This window comes from Pseudonaja textilis, chromosome 5 (genome assembly GCF_049901715.1).
Source record: "Pseudonaja textilis isolate UNSWEBS1 chromosome 5, rPseTex1.2, whole genome shotgun sequence".
Taxonomy (NCBI): Eukaryota; Metazoa; Chordata; class Lepidosauria; order Squamata; family Elapidae; genus Pseudonaja; species Pseudonaja textilis.
This window is the reverse complement of record NC_141994.1, coordinates 50,797,928-50,818,856: the sequence shown is the minus strand read 5'-3', so window position 1 is coordinate 50,818,856 and position 20,929 is coordinate 50,797,928. Positions and strand designations below refer to the sequence as shown.

The 20,929-nt window shown below is 36.7% G+C and overlaps 2 long non-coding RNA genes across 3 annotated transcripts in view; one reads left to right on the top strand and one right to left on the bottom strand.

Annotated features, from left to right (window-relative positions):
• Positions 1–2,049: 2,049 nt before the first annotated feature.
• On the bottom strand, positions 2,050–18,554 carry LOC148125648 (uncharacterized). Of its 2 annotated transcripts, XR_015743900.1 has the most exons (4): positions 18,490–18,532; positions 5,571–5,768; positions 3,888–3,995; positions 2,050–2,712 (listed from the first exon to the last, which is right to left on the bottom strand). It is a non-coding gene; the product is annotated as an uncharacterized LOC148125648 (long non-coding RNA). The 2 variants fall into 2 exon arrangements; XR_015743899.1 differs by lacking the exon at positions 5,571–5,768 and having other exon boundaries at positions 18,490–18,554.
• LOC113435674 (uncharacterized) overlaps positions 6,757–20,929 on the top strand; it is a 45,692-nt gene continuing 31,519 nt past the window's right edge. The window contains exon 1 of the long non-coding RNA XR_003373973.2: positions 6,757–6,837. This is a non-coding gene — a long non-coding RNA (uncharacterized LOC113435674). The remainder of the gene's footprint in view (positions 6,838–20,929) is intronic.

Sequence of the window (20,929 nt, the reverse complement as noted above, 5' to 3'; positions counted from 1 at the left end):
GAGAGAGAAAACACCAAAGTAGCCCATGAAAATACAATTCATGATCTTCAGGGACAAGATTACAATAACCATTCTGACATTAATTAGCACTGGCTGGAAATAAGATGATTATCTTATCTATGAAGTCCTTTTTAATCAATCAAACACAAATGATTATGGATCCAGCAACGATATCACAAATGTATCAGATTTTAAGGTGTAAGACTGTCATTCTGAGAGTGTTGGCTTCTCTGTATGTATATGTGCATACATGACACAGAGAGAAAGAGAATTAAATTGAACCATTTTTTTGTTTACGCCAAGAAAATTCCATGCCTAGCATTTCACACTGGACAGTTCTGGGACAGTTAACTCTGAAGCTGAATTTATACAGTTTTTATGTCACCTTCAACTAAACCCTGTTAAATGGCTTTACAACCATTATTGCTTTATAACCTCCTGACATAAATTTTTCCATTATACCTTATTTACTCAAGGATAAAAATGTGTGCCTTGATGGTTTGTTATTTAAAAATAAAGGATTGCATGCACTTAAAAATAAGGTGATTGGTAGATTAGATAAAGGATATGGAAACCATTCCCAGTTATAGGTCTCTGGGTCCACTGTGAACATGTACAGTAAATGGAACTGCAAGATATGATAGTTAGCCTTTTACTCTCAAACAGACTTCTCAGAACACAGAAAGCTCTTAATAAGGAAAAGTAATGGAAGAAATAATAGCTATAACATTCTGGTGGGGAAGTGCATTCTTAAATTGAACATTAAGCAATACCCAGGAATTCAGATGATCTGAGTGAATTTCAAATTTCAGCGTATCTTTACTGTTAGGTGCATCTTTTTCAAAGACAACTCATTTCACTTGGAACAAGTTAATTGATTCAAATGCTGAGTTGTGGGTGCTCTTTTTATATAAATTCTAATTAATGCATAAATAATTCATTCTGGATCCCTCTGAGATGTCTCATAACTACAGATTTCTTCATCCACAGTTAGCATTTCAATGTTGCAGTCTAACATCCTTCAGTAAAAATGTGGATATGGCTTATGAATTATTCATACAATATATACTCACAGGTAAGCTGAGAATTTTTGGTGCAAAAATACACTCCCAAAATTGGGTTTGTCTTATCTGCAGATGGATTTATCCATGAATGTGTATGATAATAGTGTTGCTTAGCTATCAGTAATATAATAGGAACCTTGTAAAACAATTTCTGTCACTCTAATCATTTTTAGAGGGCAACATTGGCATCATATGGAAATCTGTGAAGAATGCCAAAAAAAATCAAGATGGCTGCTTTTTTATCATGTTCTGGCTGCCAACTTTACCCCTACCTGCAGACACTTCTGTACAAAATCATCCTTCTTTCTAGACCAGTGTTGTCCTTTGGTTCTACAGTGGTAGTGGCCATTATTTTTTATTCATAGTTTAGCTCTATATTTTTATTTGTAAACTTGACAGTGAATTTATATTATAAGAACATAAGCCATGCTATTTAAATTTCTCCCATATGTTAAAAAAAAAACTTACAGAAAGAAAGGGCAAAAATGCCCTTGTACAAAGTAGAATATCAGAAATAGGGCTATGCTTAAACTTTTCTTTCAAACTATAGTTGTCTCCCTGAAGAAATGTAACACACAAGGTTTGTAAGCATGAACATTTATTGACCAAATATCTATATCTTAAAGAGAAATATATTTAAATTTCTAATCGGGGGTGGGGAGACAAACACTTGTGATCTACTATGAAGTAGTATGTGTAGATTTTAATCGCAATGCAACAACCATGTCAGTCTGTTTCTATTGGCATCACTTTTGCAGATATTCACTCAAATATCCGTTCCATTTTAATGTGTTTTAATTGTATTTATGTATTAATCTTTTATGCTGCTCATCTTCCCTACAAGGGCAACTTACAAGTTATAAAATAAGTAAAAATAGTTAAAATGTTTTTTTTAAAAAAATAGAATGACACATATTAACATCTTATCAAGATTAATATGAATGTTCATACTAATGAATGAACATTAATAATATGGACATTTGGATTTAAATACATATTTCAACATTTATTCTCAAAACATATATTCCTACATGAACAAATATCCATTTATGCATTCATGATCTGTTGTTTTGAGTGAAGAGTTGTAACATAACATTTTGACAACTGCAAATCCTAGATCTTACTTTGTGAAAAGTTGCAAAGCACAGATTAGTGAAGCAGCCCTAGATTTATAGCTTCTTGTCTCAACGAACAGCAATATCTTCTTACATTTCAAAAAGATCAGTCTTTTATATTGTATTTTATCATCAGAACAACTCTATGAGATAAGTTTGTCTGAAGGATGGTTTGCTCAGTGTAAAAAATTTTCATGACTGAATGGGAATTTGAATTCCCATCAAATTCCTACTCTATAACTGCACAGAGCTTTTTATTATTGTTATTACTTCTCTACATAGAAATATTGAATAAACCATTCTTCACACTAACAATTTCTATATCAAATTATTCCAGTTGCCACACTATAAATATTCTGAAGTACAAACACTAGTATTCCAAGCTATCATGGCCAATATTTATATTGATTATGTACAGTATATACTTAAGTAAGAGACAGTTTGATGTAGTGGTTAAGGCATCAGGCTAGAAATCAGGAGAAACTCATCCTGCTCCAATTCGATGACCTTGAGCCAGTCATTTTCTGTCAGCCCTAGAAAGGAAGAAATGGCAAATCACTTCTAAATAACAACAAGAAAACTGCAGGGACTTGTCCATACAATCTCTGAGAATTGAACATGATTGAATGGAAGAAGAAAAATTCTGTGATTCTAATGTAGATAGAAGAAATGTTCTTCATTGAATTATGGTGCTGCTTAATTTAAAGAATTAGGGAGGAGAGAGGTGGGAGGAGGGAGGAGGGAGGAGGAGGAGGAGGAGGAGGAGGAGGAGGAGGAGGAGAAGAAGAAGAAGAAGAAGAAGAAGAAGAAGAAGAAGAAGAAGAAGAAGAAGAAGAAGAAGAAGAAGAAGAAGAAGAAGAAGAAGAAGAAGAAGAAGAAGAAGAAGAAGAAGAAGAAGACTTTTTTAAAAGGCTTTTACAGTACCCATATCCAACACAAACTTTGATGTCCTTCAGCATAAATATTATTGGGCCTGTCTGAGTTTCTAAACATGCTGTTTGCTGAAAACTTCACCTCCAGGTTCTAAAACAATAGACAGGAGTTAGCTAAATGAAAAGTGATATGAGGCCACAGTCAGAATAAAGCTAATATTATTTTTCTTCACAAAGTATCCCATTTAAGCATGTTTCATAAGACAATGTGAAAGACAACATGGCCCTGGGGGACAGAGTCAACAGTCCACAATATTTATTGTTTGGCTTATAGTTTTAAAGGGCCTTTTTAAAGATTGTCCTGTTGCACATAAAATCAGGGTCGCAATTTCAGATATTGATGAGGAGAGGAACATTTTTAAAAACAAATGTACGGGCTTAACTGATGGATACTTTCTGCATTATACTGAAAAAACAGTGAACATTTAATTATAATTATATTTAACTTATTCTAATATTGATAATAACTATACAGATTATCAGCATGCACCAGATAACTTTATATTGGTATGTTTATTGTTCATCTCCAGGAGTGACCAACACATACAGATATTGAATAGTTTATAGGATGGGAAAAGAATGGCATGGCATGGCATGGCATAGAATAGGTGATTAGAATTTGTCTCTGAATCAGACTTCAGTACACATGCATAGCAACATAATAATGATAATCATAATAATCATAATAATAATATCAATAAGAGGGTGAGTAAGAAGTATAATAAGAAGGATAAATAATAAGGCTACAGCCATACTAATTCAATAAATACACATACATATTAAACAGCACTGTGAAATTTAGGTGTTCAGCAGAGGGATGGCCTGAGGGGGAAAACTGTTCTTGTCTGTAGTTGTTTTGGCTTGCAGTGTCCTGTAGTGTCATCCTGAGGAGAGAAGTTGAAACAATTTATGTCCAGGATGTGAGATGTGTGCAGATACCTACTCAGCTCTCTCTCTGACCCAAGCAATATACATACAGTCTTTTATGGAAGGCAAGTTGATTGTAATTATTCTTTCTGCAGTCTAACTATCTGTTGGAGTCTTTACTTATCCTATTTGGTTGCTGTACCAAACCAAACAGTTATAGAAGTACATATGACTGACTGAATAATTCCTCTATAAAACTGTATCAACAGCTCCTGGAGCAGTCTGAACTTCCTGAGCTGACACATAAAGAACATTCTTTGTTTTCCTTTTCAATGATGATTCTAATGTTGCATGTCCATTTTAAGTCCATGGAGATCTGCAGTTCTCTACACTTTGTTGGAGTCAGTCTTCCAATATCCTTGAAAATCGTTAAATATGGCTGGGATGTTAGATCTGAGGCCAATAACATCTAGCCAATTCCCAAATCTTGCCAATTCAAATGTGGAATCAGTTGTTGAAAAGATAAGCTAAATTGACACATTGATTAAAGTCTTGGTTTCTCAAACCACAGTCTGTTAAATCTGCCTTACATGGCTTAGTTTGTATAATACAGAACATACCATAAACCAGGAATAGATTTTCAGCTAGAATTGTGTTTGGCACCTACTGGATGGATTCACAATAGTTGTGACCACCACAACAGACATGGCAAGTCACAAACTGTCTATTTGCCAGTGTAATGTTGCAATCCTGAAGATGTTGTAGCAAATAAGTGCATTAATAAATAGAAACTCAGACTAGTGCTTACTATTGCAAGTTGCTAACTTTGTATTAATTTTGAGTAAGTAATCTTTTTAAAGCACAAGTCCCAAACCTCAAAGGAGATTTCTGTTGGTACATTGGCAGTTCAAGGCTCAACACTGCCTGTCTACCATTCTGCAAACTATGGCTTCTAAATCACATTAGCTATGTTTATATAGCAGATTAAGCCAAATCCAAACAAACTGCAACATACTTTGGTAAATCTAGGTAAACCTAGACATGAATATTTTAAAGAAATAACACTAACAGTTATGAATGTAATTATTTCAGCCTTCCAAATTGTTTCCTCTCTTCAAAGATCTGCTAGGAAACCTGCTGCTTTTTAATCCACCCTAGAAATTCATCCTTAGATAATCTTCACAGAAAGAGTAAGAAGATAACATATTACAGAGGCACCATTTTGTTCCAATTAACTGATTTCACCAATCTTGATTTCAGCAAAACATTTGATACAATACCCCATGACATGTTGATTAACAAGGTAGTTAAATATAGGATGAACAGCATGACATGTAACTGTCAGACCTAATGATGTAAAACAATCAGCCAAAGTTCAGTCCTTTATTTGCTTATCTGTATAAATAAAAATCTTGCCAGACTAAACCTCTATCGCCCTAACCTGATGGATATACCCTGGGAGACTCTAGGTTGCAGCAATCCTAAATCAGGTTTTTTTCCCATGGTCCAGCTACAGTCTGTACTGTCTCTTGTTTCACCACCACCCCTTCCTTGGTATGCATTCCCTCCTTCCTGGGAACCTGCTGCATTACCGTAGTTCATCACAATAGTTGTTGTGTAGTTCATGATGTAATGGGAAAAAATTATCAAGTGGCTAACACAAGGATCAGTCTGATTCTCTAGTCTTTAGTACTGTTGTAATCCCTGGATGTAGATTAGAAGTGTCAAAACCAGGCAGGGGCATGGCCAGCGTGTGACGCATCCAGCCCACAGGCAGCAAGTTTGTCACCCTGATGTAGAGGAAAGAAATGTAGAGGAAGGAAATATCAGATTTGCAGTTGACTCAAAACTGCTTGAGTTAAGTAATATCCTAAAATATGGAAAATCATCTTGATAGGCTACTAGTAACAGAATGAAAATATCAAAGGTAAGCACAGAGGTTTTCAATTACAAAAAACAAATCAAATGCTTATTAATGACACTATGGAAATAGATATTGCAGTAATAATTGACTGTAAACTAAAAATGGGTCAGCAAAAAATGCAAATACAGTTTTAGACAACATTAACAAAAACATACTTCTAAATAATGGGAAATCATTATTAGTCTTTATTTTGTTTATGTAAAACCCCACCTTAAGTATTATCAAAGGAACACTATGAACATGTCACTAAATCTCTCTTTTGGACTACAAGCATACATTCATAGGTTTGCTTATTTGTTTATTATATTTATACATCACTGTGATCTATACGGACTTCAAAGGACTTCATGACAAAAACACAAAAACATAATTAAATATAATAAGTAATATTACATATCAGGATTGTGTGTGTGTGTGTGTGTGTGTGTTGTTGTTGTTGTTGTTTTTTACTTAGTATTTGGATTACTCAAAAAACTGGACAAGTGATTTTACGCAATGGTAGGGAAAGGTGGGAAATTATACATGAAATTGTAAAAGGCTTTCTGCAAAATCAAAGTTGTACCTGGGAAGATACAAATTGGTACATGTCATCCTTTAAAAATCCAAGCATCGTTATCATTCCAATATAAAATCTTTTCAGACAATTAACACCGTTCCTCATCTGTTTGACTTCAAGCATACACCATTCTCAAGATCTTTAAAGGTTGATGTCTCCGTTCTTCTGCCACAGGCGAACATCATGGTCATTAAAGCAATGTTAATTAATATCCATAATTTGATGGGAATAACCATTCTAATCTAGCTTTTCCCCACCATTACTTTCTCCTTCTAATTGATTGAAATTTTCCAGGGCTGCTTTTGATGCAGAAAAGGAGGTATTCTCAAATTGAATTAAGCTGTGGGTCTTGCTATGCAAAGCAACACGCACCAAAGCAGTAAGTATAGTTTATGAAGGGCATATTGCATAGTGCAATAATTCTGTTCATGCTGTTTTCTCCCTTCCTATGCTGTTATTATACATATGTATGTATATTTTGATATTTGATATTTAGTAAGCTTGGAAGAGAATTGTCCAGCTTGACTGTCAGGTGGGAAAAAAATAGTCAAGCTAGCTATGTCAAATATGAAAGATCAAATGAAGGCTCCTTCAATGTATTTGAATAACTGTGACATTAGCTGTCAGTCAGTAGCTCATTGACAACAACAATAAAGAATTCTGTACAGAAATTAAATTCCATAGATAGTAGACAGCTGGATACTTTTCTTCTTCATTTTAGGGATAGAGAGATTAAGCTTTGCAGAATCTAAAACACATAAAGCAGGGGTGTCAAACCCACAGCCCATGGGCTGGATGTGTCACACACTAGCCACGCCCACTCCCGGTTTAGCAAAGGGGGAAAATACATCACATGACGACAACATGATGTGAATTTGACACCCCTGACATAAAGCAATCTTAGTATCTGCTGAAAATTAAACTTCTCCAAATTGAATTTTTCATACTCAAGGTAATTAAGGGACAGAATTATGTCTTCAACCTTTTAAGATACTCACCCACTTAATCCCCCAAAATGAAAACAGACCTGAAAATTAAAGCCCAGCCCATTCCAGTAATGCAGTAACAAGACTAGACTTACTACATCGCAATAGATTCCACACAAGCTTTGTTTTGATTTTCCCTAAGCAAGAAGCAAATTAAAGTATTTCCAAGACAAAGAACCTTTGAGCAGCATGTGTTGTCTCAGTTCTTGCTGCTTGGTTCTTACTCCAGATTCTGCACCACAGCTCAGTGTACTACAATTTCATTAGAGATGCAAGAAAAGAACACAAAGCCCTTTTGTATCCACATCTAGTAAACTGATTGATTTCTAGGTGGATTTAGATTACAGCTTAAGTGCTCCTGTATGAAAACATGGATAGACTGCTTTAAGCCAGTTTTAGTTGTCATGGTTTCCTGTAAGAAATCCTGAAGCTGCAGTTTGGTGCCAATGATAAAATTCTGAAGCAGAGAACAATAACTATTCACTAGACATACACCTTCAACACAGTGGTGGGATTCTTTACTAGTAGTAATTTTTTTTTACTACCAATTCTGTGGGCGTGGCTTGGTGGGAGTAGCAGGGGAAGGATACTGTAAAATCTCCAGTCAAAGGTGGAATTTGTGGTTCTTCGAACTACTCAAAATGTCCACTATCGGTTCTGCAGAACTGGTCAGAACCTGCTGAATGCCACCTCTGCCTCAACATATACAAATATAGAGAAAGCACAAACTCTAGAATGTTATCAAAAGCATGTTTTTCGATGCAGCATAGAAAATTTATCCTGCTTTTTGCTTATTAGTTCTAATTCCATTTGCTTAAGATTTGCTTAGAAATTTGTTTTCAAAAGAGAATTTTGGAGAAATTGTTCTTGCAATTATTTTGTTATGTGATGATCATGGAATAGTGATGTAAGTGCCATTGAGTGTGCTTCACATTTTGCCAAGACTTACCCAACAGAGGGGGGTGCTGTCACTGCCATATCCAATCTGTAACATATTAATTTAATGTCTTTTCTAGGACTCTTCAAGGATACAGAACCTCTCAGAGACTCCCATGGGCCTCTGTGAGAACCAAATATTGATCCATGGATCTGAATTGCACAGGGAGCTTCTGATCCTTGGCATTCAGCATGTCAAGATAGAATGGGAAAGTAATGAACTATCATGGCAAGCCATCCTTAAAAGGCCTATGGAGGCCCAAGAGAAGACTTACTGCTTAGTGCAAACCAGCTAGAAGTCAGAGAAAGCAAACCCACCCAGTTCAGCTCTTTTGGGGTAGAAAAAAAAACAGGTTAATCTCAGGCAGGAACAGGTTAATCTGGGCCAAGAGATATAGATTATTTTCTAGGTATCTATCTCTGTATTTGTAGATATAGCTGTACCTACATCTATCTGTATATATAAGTTTCTGGGTATATGTATGTGCATTTGTATTAATATATATGAGATATGAAAATGAAACACACGTATCACACACAAGTAGCTCTTTGGTAATTTTATTTCCATGTCAGAGAAATTATAAGACTATCCATTAAAACAATGGCTGGAATCTAACATCACTTTAAACCTAACTAAGTCTTATTAATTAAGCTATCATGGGCTGGGATTGCACACCATGCTAATAAAACATAAAATATATTTTATGGTGCTAAAACATAAACCTTCAAGATTTTGATGCTTATATAAACTTCTTTCTCTAAAGGATTTAATTAAGAAAGGTTAGAACTGAATAGAGCCCGGCCAACCACCTTAACTTTAAAATAAAACTCTAAGTAGTAGGAGTGAAAGCAAGGAAAAATATCACAGTGATACACAGAAGAGATAAAAAAAACAAAAGGAAGAGAAAACAGACAACCCAAGGATACGTTTGGGTTTTCAGGAAGATGATGAAAGAGTCTATAGCATATAAATGGTACAAATGTATTGGTCTATACTGTATAGAAGGATAAATAGCAATCATAATGGTCAAGCAAAATGGAGAAAACTTTCACAGGATGTTAATTTGACCACTCAAGATTTTCCTACAGACCAGAGAAACCTTCTGAGTCACAGGGAATCAATGAGTATAACCTGTTGCGCACTGAAATGGAGTCTGTGCCTCACTCACTGAAGAATAATGTTGTCATGCCACTTAGCTTTACAGCCACTTCCCATACATGGAACTTACTTTAGTGACTCCTGATTGCTGATAACTGGCCCATTTCCAAAGGACAAAGACAAGAGAAGCTGATTAAATCTTATTATACAATACTAATTAAAGCTGGTGTCACAAGCCAATGTTCTTGCTCTGTCACTTTCCGATCTTACATAAAGCCTATTGCATGGACCTACTGTTAAAAACTGAAGAAGCTCCTTGGATGAGAAGCAAAATGTTTCCAAACCAAAAACCAAGAAAATCCAGTTGCCATTTGGAAAAAGCACTTTTGGGACACCCATGACCTGGATGATTGAGAATCTCCATAGACAAAGCATGATAATTTGTCAAGCTAATGAGTGCAGATACCATTGCCTGGACTCACTTGAAAAACAAAAGTAAGATTCTTAAAGCTCAAGCTACCTATTTACATAGTTATATGATCTGGAGTTAGTAGCATTTAGGGAACACATAATCTAGAAGTGGCTTTCCAATGACAGGAAAGTTTTTGTAGGCAATTCTTTATAAAATTATCAGTGGCATGCTGACTGTCACTCTCTTCAGGTTACAGGGAACATGGTATGTGTTAGGTAGATCCTTGAGAAGTTTCCTTTCAGTTATCAATCTTCTTGCCAAAAAAAATATCTTTGGCACAAAATTCTTGCGGATGAAGGATGATAGAATAAACTATCCAACTTGCAGAATGCAGTGATTATCATTCTTTCTTACTCTGTTCAGAGATGGCATCATAAAATGTATAAAGAAAGCTCCATTTCTCCCTCTGATTGTGGATAAAAGTCAGTATATGCATTTATTTCCTTACTTAGACTTCTGTGCTGCTCCAAACAAACAAGACTCTAAGCAGCATACAACTCCTGTAAGCTGTAAATCAGAATAAATAAAACCATACAAAACTATAACAATAAACTTAAAATAACCTGGCATCTAGAAATATTCCCTCACATCCACAATATACACAGTGTGTTTTGTACCTAGGAGCAGAAAATACACTACATACTATCACCAAAAGGGTGCATTGGAAGATCCAGGTTTCAATGAAACCTTGAACCATGAACCAACCTATTACAATTTAATTTACTGTATAATACAAATACAGTCTGTGTGGTTAGTTGGGGATAGAATATTTTTCCAGTCCAGAAATTTAGGTTAATGAATACATTATGATAATATAATCTGTGGTAAGCCACTGTGCTAGAGCAGGCCTACCTTATATTACCTCACAGATGTTTCAAATATTCTTTTTATAGAGCCAGTTTGGTTTAGTGGTTTAGGCCCCAGGCTAGAAACCAGGAGAGTCTGAGTTTTTTTCAATAAGCAGAAGTAAATTTTTATTAACCCTCCTAAAAGATAAAACAGGATCAGCTTCTGGCTTCAATGTTAAGTAGATAACATCAAGTTAATGTACTGTATGTTGAGATAGGTATTTCTCTTTTGTTTGTTTCTTTCTCACACTAGCGGAGAATTTAAATATTCTGGCTCCTTTTTCTCTCCCACTGTCAGATTTCTCTTGTTCAGTTTGCCTAACCGCAAAGCCACCTTCACATGCAGGAGTGATAAATCTAGAAGGAAACAGCTCTGTCCTTTTCTAAAAAGGTTGCTCTTTTACCTGCTATCCACTAGAGCAGGGGTCGCCAACCTTTTGCACCTCAGGGACCACAAAACTCATAATTTTAGATCCCAGGGACCACTAACTGGTTCTGTGGGCATGGCCTAATTTATGTGTGTGGCTTGGTGGTCATGTGACTGGCTGGGCATGGCTTGTATGTAAATATTATAAATATTTATATCAGTAGTATTATTTTTATTAAAAAGAGCAACTTTTACCCCAAATCAGGCAGATCAGGCAGATTGAGTTGCTCACAGAATTACAGATTCATTCAGAAATCTACCTGCCATTGGCTAGCTCAGTCTGTCACATAAAATTTGCTTGCAAGCAAACTCACAAAATTAACTGGCAACACACCATACATGTAAATATTGAATTTTTTATTTAAAAAAAGAGCAACTTTTACCCAAAATCAGGCAAAGCAGGCAGGCAGATTGAGTTGCTCACAGAATCACAGATTCATTCAGTGATCTATCTATCTGCCATCAACTAGCTCAATCTCTCAAATTTGCTTGCTGTGAGCATGCACTGAATTTGCTTGCAAGCAAACCTTCAGTCCTAAGGGAGGTTTGGCTGTGCTTGGCTAGAAAGCAAGAAATCCAACCATTTCCTGCTTCCTAGCTAATCTAAATCTCCCGGCACAGCAGAACAGATGATGGTCGGAAAAAGGAAAAATAGCAGTTTAGAAGACAAGTTTGCTGGGTAAGGAGTGAGTGGGTGGGGAGGGTTCCCGTGGGCCATGTGGGCTAAGCAGCCTTGTGTTTCTGTGCATCCTGGATTAATTGCTTTGTGGGGGTGCTCTGGGGGTAAGATTTCTCAGCGGCCTACCAAAATTTTCTCATGGCCCACCAGTGGGCCGTGGCCCACCAGTTGGTGACCGCTCCACTAGAGCATATCTTCCAGCTGCCTAGTAATGACATTACGAAAAGCAATTCAACCCACATTGAAGCACAGATGGAACTCTGAGGTAGTGTGCTCCAACCAGTCATTTTATACTATCGTTTTGGAAAAAAGCTGGAATATGTTACTGCTGACCATGATGTTAAAGCACATATTGCCTGAAAATGTCATGGTAAACTGGAAACTGAGGGGGGGGGGTTTCTAAAAAACACAAAACTGAATTTATTTATTACATTCCAGTGATACCGTTGCCATATGCCAGTATATTTCATATTATATTGATAATTCATGATAATAAAGTCTATGACTTACAGAGAGATTTGCCTATTCCCAAAGTAACCATCATGATGGACATGAGCAGTCATAAAACTCAATTTTCTAGCAGACAGATGGGTGAAGTTGTTCTCTGCCTCTTTCTCTGAGTTTTCAGGAGGCTTCCTACCAATTTAAATGCACCTTCATTATCAGGCAAGCAAAGCACTAGGCTGTAGGAAACATCATTTTAATTTTTTAAGAATGTCTCGGGGCCTGTGTAAAGGTTACAAGCTATGTAAATAAAGACTATGCAAGAGTCTGCGCTTTGTTTTATGGTGTGCCAGCTTCCCATGTAGAGTTGGTTTGCTGTTGCCTTCTTCAAATATTTTTTTACCAACATCTCAGATCATTCTATAGGCCAGAACTTTCCATATGATGTCCTTCTAGGCTTCTGAAATTAGCTAAAGGCAGCTAAGTGCTTTCACATAACTAAACAATCCATTAATAGAATCTTTAAAACCATTAACTCAGCCTTAGATTGGTGAGGGCCAGTGAAATGTCCATGGACATCCAATTAACTATTCCAGTCATGATCCAAGGTACAAGAACAAAAGGATGGCTAGCTTGGTATGTCCTACTACACCTAAGCAATACATAATTTTCATATCAGAAGTTTGTTAGCAATGGGTGTCACATGTTGAATCTGTTTTTGTCCAGGACACTGGTAACTCCAGTAGAAGTTGGGAATGGTTTTATCGGTCCCTCCATGCTAATCTTAATCTCTGTGGCTCCCCCTTTGCAGGGAGGAAGGATTAGTTTGAATAGTCCACCCAAGACACTTCATGGATTAAATGAAGATACAAACAGAATTTGAAGTAGTCCCTGAAACCTATTGCATGGCTCAACCAAGAACTCAATCAGTAAGAGGGAGTGCTCGCTTGGATCAGATTGTGCTTTTGTGCACTCTCTATGCAATTGAATCTCAGAGAGACCTCTAATTATCAAAGGAGATGAAGTAAACCATTGTTAGACACAAGGTGCAAGTATGATCCAAAACATGTAAGAGTCTTTATTAAGGATTATCTTCTGGAAATGAGAGCAGTGAAATATACTCATTTCTCTATTTATTGCATCCATAGATGATTATCTGGTTAACCCTGTTCCATGTGATTAATATACTCCTAGATAAGAAGAATTCCTGCATGGTCTTTGTGGGTAAATTTGTTGGGAAAAGGTGGTTTAGATTTGTTCAGAGGTGGACTTTGGCTCTACGTATCCTATGAAATTGATTGGAATTGATCTTGCTATATCTTGGTATATTAAATTCTAACACCATTGTTAATAATAAATCAACTTGCATCCCCACCCCAGAGTTGATGTGCAATCTAGCTGTTCTCCTGGAGAGACAGTTCCTGCCCAAGGAGCAGGTAGAAACTTTTTAGCCCTTCAGAGTACATCAGAATAAGATGTACTTCTTGCAGGTAAGTCAAGACTACATTTATTATAACAGCTATAGTAACATAGCCTTGCAAGTCTGAATGCTCTTCCCTGCCTTTATCTTTGTGAAAGCTAAGAAAGAGTCTGACTGAGATGTTGTTATTTTCTTGACCTGGGCTCAGATCCCTTTTATCTGATCATTCCCTTGATAGTGGATACCAATCAGATATTAGGGTTAGCCATTTTAAAACTTTATTTAAACATTAGTAGATGCACTTCCCTCCCCTTCTGTCTGATCTTTTAGTCCCCTCTAGTGTCCATTTGCAACATTCAAAGAATCTTAGTTCCTAATATGGAGTTAGTTCTATTTCAATTGTTTTCCTTGTATGTATTAATTACATACATGTTTTCCCCATTTTACAGCAAAACTATAAATGTTCCAAATTCTTCTGGTCTTCTAATCTGTTTATAACTTTCTTAAATCAAGAAAAATTTTGGGTTTGTTTTTGTTTTTTGCTTTCTGCCAATTATATTTTTAAAATCTTAAGTCTCTATTATAAAATTTATTGTATTGAAGAGAGAAAGGTAAAACACATCAGGTGTTAAATTAAAATTAAAATTGGTGTTTTGCACATATTTAATATCCATGAGATAGTTACATACAAGATATGATTAGAAAATGAGTACAGCTGGCTTAGTATCCTTTCTAAAGTTTTCTCCATGGCTGAAAACAAGATTTTGTCTTCCTTATCTCCGAATGGTCAGTCTTTCACATGACACTGCTGTTCTATGTTCCCTTTGCAAGGATCTGCCATTTGGGGTGTCTGTGGATAGCCCACCATTCTCTCCTTCTCCTGAGAGGTTCTGAAGGACCGAGCCACTTGCCAGTCTCTTGTTCTTCATCATGGTTGTTGTCACCAGAGATATCATCAGTCAGCAAATGCTTCATCTAGAATCTTTCCTAATTTGGGGGAAAGTTTTGTTGATATAGGCCAAAGAGACAGAAACTTGAAAACCTAACTCCGTTTTCCATATTTCCCCTCCCTGTTATACTCCGAGAAGTTAAAATAAAGTCACTCTGAAATCTTACCGTTTTCCTAGTTTCTCAGACAGTATTTTTTTCTTCGTGTGTCATATTCAATATGCCCCCCCGCAAATCAAATTTATAGTCCTCCATGGAACATGGCCAGGTAACCTTTGGACTTTACTTATCTTCAGTGGTTTTGGCTTATCTGTGACTATAATTTTAAGTGATTGTGATTTAGGTTCCTTCTGTGAAGCAACATCACTGAAGTGTGTGACATAGGAGGGGAGCCTGTCCTGTGGAACAGACTTATACCCTGAGATACCCTGAGATTCAGATGTGCCTCACCTGGTTCTTCTTCCAAACACTGGAACCAGGATGTTAGTAGAGTTCAGAATATGAGTTATGTTTTTATTCTGATAAAAAATCTGTAAATTTCAACCTTACCAGATAGAGCAGACAGGAAACATGACGAAATAGTCTACTTCTACTTTATTGTAAAGTTACATTAATAGAATCTTTCAAGTCTGAAAATATGTATAATATCCCCGTTTCCACCTTTACAGCCTGAGAATTTAGAAAATTCCTTCTAAACTTTTTGTTCCACCCATTATGCTATGGTGTCTCTTATCTGATTATTACCTAGGCAGCATCTCTTTTCATCATTTTTAAAAGTATTTCCCATATATCAATACAAAGAATGGTTTTAATTGTTCCTTTGAATTGTTGCTGTTGTGCTTACCTATGTTTTTGTTAACTTCCAGAGATACTAGCTTCAGATGGGCAATCATATAGATTCTTTTAAATAAAAAATGTAAAACTAACTTGTCAGGAACATGGCTGACAAAATGTTAAGGCTTATAAACATCTATCCCTTATTTTAGACTACCTTGTTTGACAGCATATTTGGTAGCGCCAAATTTTAGTATTAAATAAGAATACATCTCTTTTATAAAACAACACACCAAGGAATAAAGAGTTGTTTTATTACAACTCTTGGCAGTTCTATATAAAAATTCTGAACCAATTGAAAAGAACTTTAGACTTCTGCATTCTCAGCTGTGTTACTTCCAGCTCAGCTCCAATGTATTTGGATCCACTGTGAAATTAGGCTTCAAGGTGTTTGTTTTGGTGTTGTGAGTTCATTTCCCCATTATGGTGTTGGAAGGAAAATCCATCTAACTCAGGTCCAAGCCAGGAATAAAATAAAATGAAGGGTGGATTGGAAAGAAATTTTAATGATGAATAGAACCAACAGCAGTTCTGGGTCAGCTGAACAAATGGTTGAATGAATCGGTCGATCTTTATAGTTTCCTGTGACTTTGAAGTTTGAACTGTTCTGAGGAGTTGTGCATTGAAGGGGCTTGTGTCTTTTGCAAAATGGTGGTGGCTTAACCCTATTATGTCCTAAAGAGAATTAAATTTTAATTCCATCCTTGGAAGTCTCGTTCGTTTGTTTTGTGAATAGGCTGGCCCAAACTTTCTTAATGGGCACAAAATATCTGCTGGGGGCTATTAAGAAAGATTGAGTCTGTCTTCTGCCTTTAAAAACATGTTTCTCCATTTCTCCTTTATGGATATATATTATTCTACCTTTTTTAATATTTCCCCAAATATTTCATTCTTGGGGGTGGGGGTTTCCCACAATGGGAAAGAAAGTCATGCCTTATCCTTCAGCTCTTGGAAGAGGCTTAGTTTAATTTTGCAATTCAGACAAAAACAGGAGTGAAATTGACGAAAGTTTTGCCAGTTTCTCACTTGCAATTTTTTAGCCCCAGAGTAACAATTTGTCCAAAATGCAGTTAGGGTATTCCTTGCCTTATAACAGTTTGTTAAGTGACCGTTCAAAGTTGCAATAGCACTGAAAAAAGTGATTTACAACCATTGCAGCATTCCCATAGTCACATGATCACAATTCATATGCTTGGCAACTGACTCATATTTATAATGGTTGCAGTGTTCCTAGGTTGTGTGATAGTGCTAGGAGGCACTGAAGCTCTGGAACAGCTTCTCTACAGAGATCATACTACATCCCTCCCTGCTGGCTTTCAGAAAACCTCTGAAAATGAAACTATTCCAAAGGTCATTATCTTCATTTAAACTCTTTTTTTTTTTGCTCTTGTTTGCTGTTTTGGAGGAGCTTACAAAGCTGCCATTTGTTTTAATCCTACCATGGATGTTGTTTTATTGTATTCTCTGTAAACTGCTGAGAGTCATTAAATTGCAATAGGATAGAAGTTTAATAAATAAATAGAACAAAAGCTGCCTGCTCTCGTTCTCTTTTGAGGGAGTGTTTTTGATAACACAGAACCCACAGCAGCTCTGGCCTCTGCAAAACAGTGAACAAACCAGTGATTTTTCACTTCTTGCTCTTAGTATTTCAAGCGAGCAGAAGTGAAGGTGATTCTGGGTCACCTTCAAACTGCTTCTAAGGCTAAGAATAACAATGCCCTTTTTTGTATGTGTAAGGTGGCTAAACTGGGGGCCTGCTTCTTATCACCCACCCCACCTCCTACATACTCACACACTTAGGATAAGAAAGTATCTTAGAGCAGACTTTGTGCTTTTTCTCTAAAAGATAAGCATTGGAACAAATTATTTTCCTTCCAAATCGCAGATAAGTTTTAGTATGAATTGATTTTATTTGTTGCATTTATAAAATGTCTTTCTCCAGAAGCTTAAGCCAGCATATGTAGAACTTCCTCTATTTATCCTCATGCTACCCTGTGTTATTCTTCTGCTGCTAAAGCCTTTTCGTGCTATTCTTACTATTGCAGCAAAGTAGTATTGTGCTTCTCCTCAATGAGATGTTTTTCATCACCTCAGAGCCTCATCTGGTAGTTGCTGAAGTGCAAAGGCCTCTTTGGGCTATTGGAACTGTTAGAAGAGGCCTTAAAGCAAAAACAGTGCAGACATATTGTTTCCTGTTAGAAAGTAAAAATTGTATCCTAGAGTGGTTTCAACTGGGTGCTTTGCACCAACCTTCAAGCAAAACACCTTTGAAGATCCATATAGCCATATTATATTTATGTAGCTAAACTCTGGCAGATTTCTCTTCCCCTTATAAATCCTAAACTCACAAAAATATATAAACCTACAAAGCAGGGAAAAACATTTCAAAAATAGATTGATTTCCAGTGAATAATCAATGGAGGACACCAACTGTGGATTTCTTCAACAAGCTATAGATTCATCCCCCAAGTCAAATAAAGCAGTTGCCAAATCAGTCTGAGGCTAATTAGATGATTATCTGAACCCAAGGTGGTAGTTACGTATACTGCTAATTTAAATCCAACACTCCTCCTTTATTATCACATTTGAAAGAAGGAAGCATGGATATTTTCCCCTTTGGGTTAGCAAAATGTTTTTTAGCAATTTATCTTTGCCACATCTCTTGAAGGACAATGCATCACTTACTGTCTCTTTACCTTTTCACCTCTACAGCCCTGGTTATAATGTGAAGTTTATGATGTAATCATATCAGACCCAAGTGAAATAGCCCCCTCCCCTTATCACCGAGCTGATTATACTTAGTATGGCAAAAACTCCTTCTCCCACTCTCTGCCAGGAGTCCAATTTTAAGCTCTAATTGTTTTATAGGTCCTTTGCACTCTGAGAAAAGGGATGGGGAAAGAGAAAATAAGGGAAGGGGAAGCTTCCATTTACATACCTTGCACCAGAAGACACATTCATCACCTCTTTTTCTAAGCAAAGCACCCTCAGCTTCCCTCACCCTATTTGAACAGCTACTTAAATACAGAGCGAAGGCTATGAATCATTAACTCTGAGGAGTATCAACAGTGGGGGAACAAAACTATCTGTGACTGCTGTGCCTTGTGTGGGGGGACAAAAGCTTTCTTTGCCAAGAATCTACCACTTGGTTTGTGTGTTTACAATATAATATATCCCCCCTGGTCTTCCGGTTTGCAGGGCTTCGGCAGCAGGCAGGAATCCGTGATCATGCGAAGTTTCTGCCTGTGCTAGCCACTGGAGCGCCCCGAGCCAGCTGGCTTCAGGGCTAAGCCACCCCGTAGAGGTGGTGAAGAGGGGGGAGACCTCAAGCAGGGTCGAGGAGAGCCGCATCTCTCCTCCTCAGCTGGTCAACTCCGAAGGCAGAAGGAGCAGTGGTCACAAATGGCCATCTCAAAGAAGCACTCAATTAGAAAAGAAAGTGCAGGAGGAAGATAAGAAGTGAAAGTTTTGACTGACCGGGATAAAAAGCAACAATTAAGGTACCCTGGAATTTAAATTTTATAAAAGATAACATCGCTCCCAAAGAAGAGTCGGAAGCAGCGAAAGAAAGTGAAAAGGGAAAGTTTTTTTTTCCTTCTCTCTCCTTCCTCACATTGACAACGAAGAGAGCTGAATAAGAAATCGGAAAAATCCACTTTGGCACCAATAATTAAGCTGAAAATATAATTAAATGCCAAAGGGACAATAAAGATTTCTGGACACTAAAAAATCCTTTTTGTCTATAAGTAGGAAGGGAGAGGAAAAGAATAAGGGCAGGATCTCGAAGGAGGAGAATGCATGGACTTCAAAAGAATCTAAAGTAAAATCTCAATAAGACTTCTAAAAGATACATTTTAACTGGAATTTTGTAACTAAATAGTAACCCCAGGAAGAGAAAGTGAAAAAAGAAGAAAGTGTAAAAAAAAACAGCTTGTGTGTATTTGGACTGCTTGGTGACTTTGGGATTTTTGGATATTATATTTGAATCACTAAAAACAATTGGGTGGTTGTTTAAAAAAATTCTGGATGAACTGAAAATGGAATTTAAAAAATATAAAGAAGAGGCACAAGAAGGGAAGGGCTCCTTTGGCTCCATTTTTCAATTCTTAGAAATGGTGATTCGTAACTACGAGAAACAACAAGAAAAGACTGTGCAACAAGAAGATTGGGACAAAGAAGAAGCCATCTTTAATGAACAAGTAACTCTATCTGGGGAAGAAAGGGGAAAGGGGGGAAAGAGAATGGAGAATTTAAGACTTAAAAAAACAACCAAAAAAGGGAAAAATAATTTGAAAAGTGGATATAATGTTGGAAAGCAACAGAAAGTTTTTCAGTAACTGGTTAATTTTATCTGCCTATGAGATTTGGTAGCCTCCTCTAAGTTTTAAATATTTTCAACCCAAGATAACAACATTATTGGGTCGATAACAACATCATTGTTAGATTCCTGTTCTAGTTTATGCCATCAAATGTGCTCAAGAAATTTAGCACTAGTGCTACAGTGAATATTAGCTGTGCCTGGATCCCAAAAATCTAAATGATCTATGGTTGGCCTCGTAATCTACGAAAAATAATTTCCTAGCTTTATGTTGCCCTTTCAGTCTTACTTATGATGGAATATGCACCCATGCTGGAGCTCCAAATGTGTGTAGATAACTTAAATCTGGTTTTTGTTGAGGTAATTCCCTGTTAGGAGAATGAGCGCATACAGGGAGATGTATTTGAGAGAAGTGTTTAAATAATACACACACAGCACACAGATACACTGTACAGTAAATGTAGGTTTTTACTTCCAGAAAGATTTAAGCAAAGTTCAAAACAAGCAGTCCAAAGTCATTCACGGGGAAGATCAGTCAGTTTTTAGTCCAGGGATAATCCAATAAGAAAGTTTAGTGTCAAAAACAGTTCAGTATCAGACTTACATCAAATCCATGAATATCAGTCAATTAGAAGGAACGACAATACTCTCCAACAGAAGGAAAAAGAGACTCACTGAGACTTCTTCTGAGACTAAGACTAAGACTACCCAGGTTTCTGTCTCCATCTTATGGCTGTTTAAGAAACCACACCCAATTACACTTTTTCATTTTCTTAAAGATACAGTTTTAAAATGTCTATCCTGGTTTATATATTTCCAACCCAAATAGCTGTTAGGTGACTCATACTCCTAACAGTTTTCTGCCATGCCAATGAGTGAATGGCAATTCACCAGTTGTTGTGTTCACCACATTGTTTAACACATGGTTGCTACACCTTATGGCTTCATCCCACAGTGTTTCAGGCAAATCTGAATAGGATAACATAGTGTGAGCCATGGCTTGTAACGTTTGTCCTCTTCGTTCTATAAACGAATTATGTTGTGGCCCATAAGGTGCAGA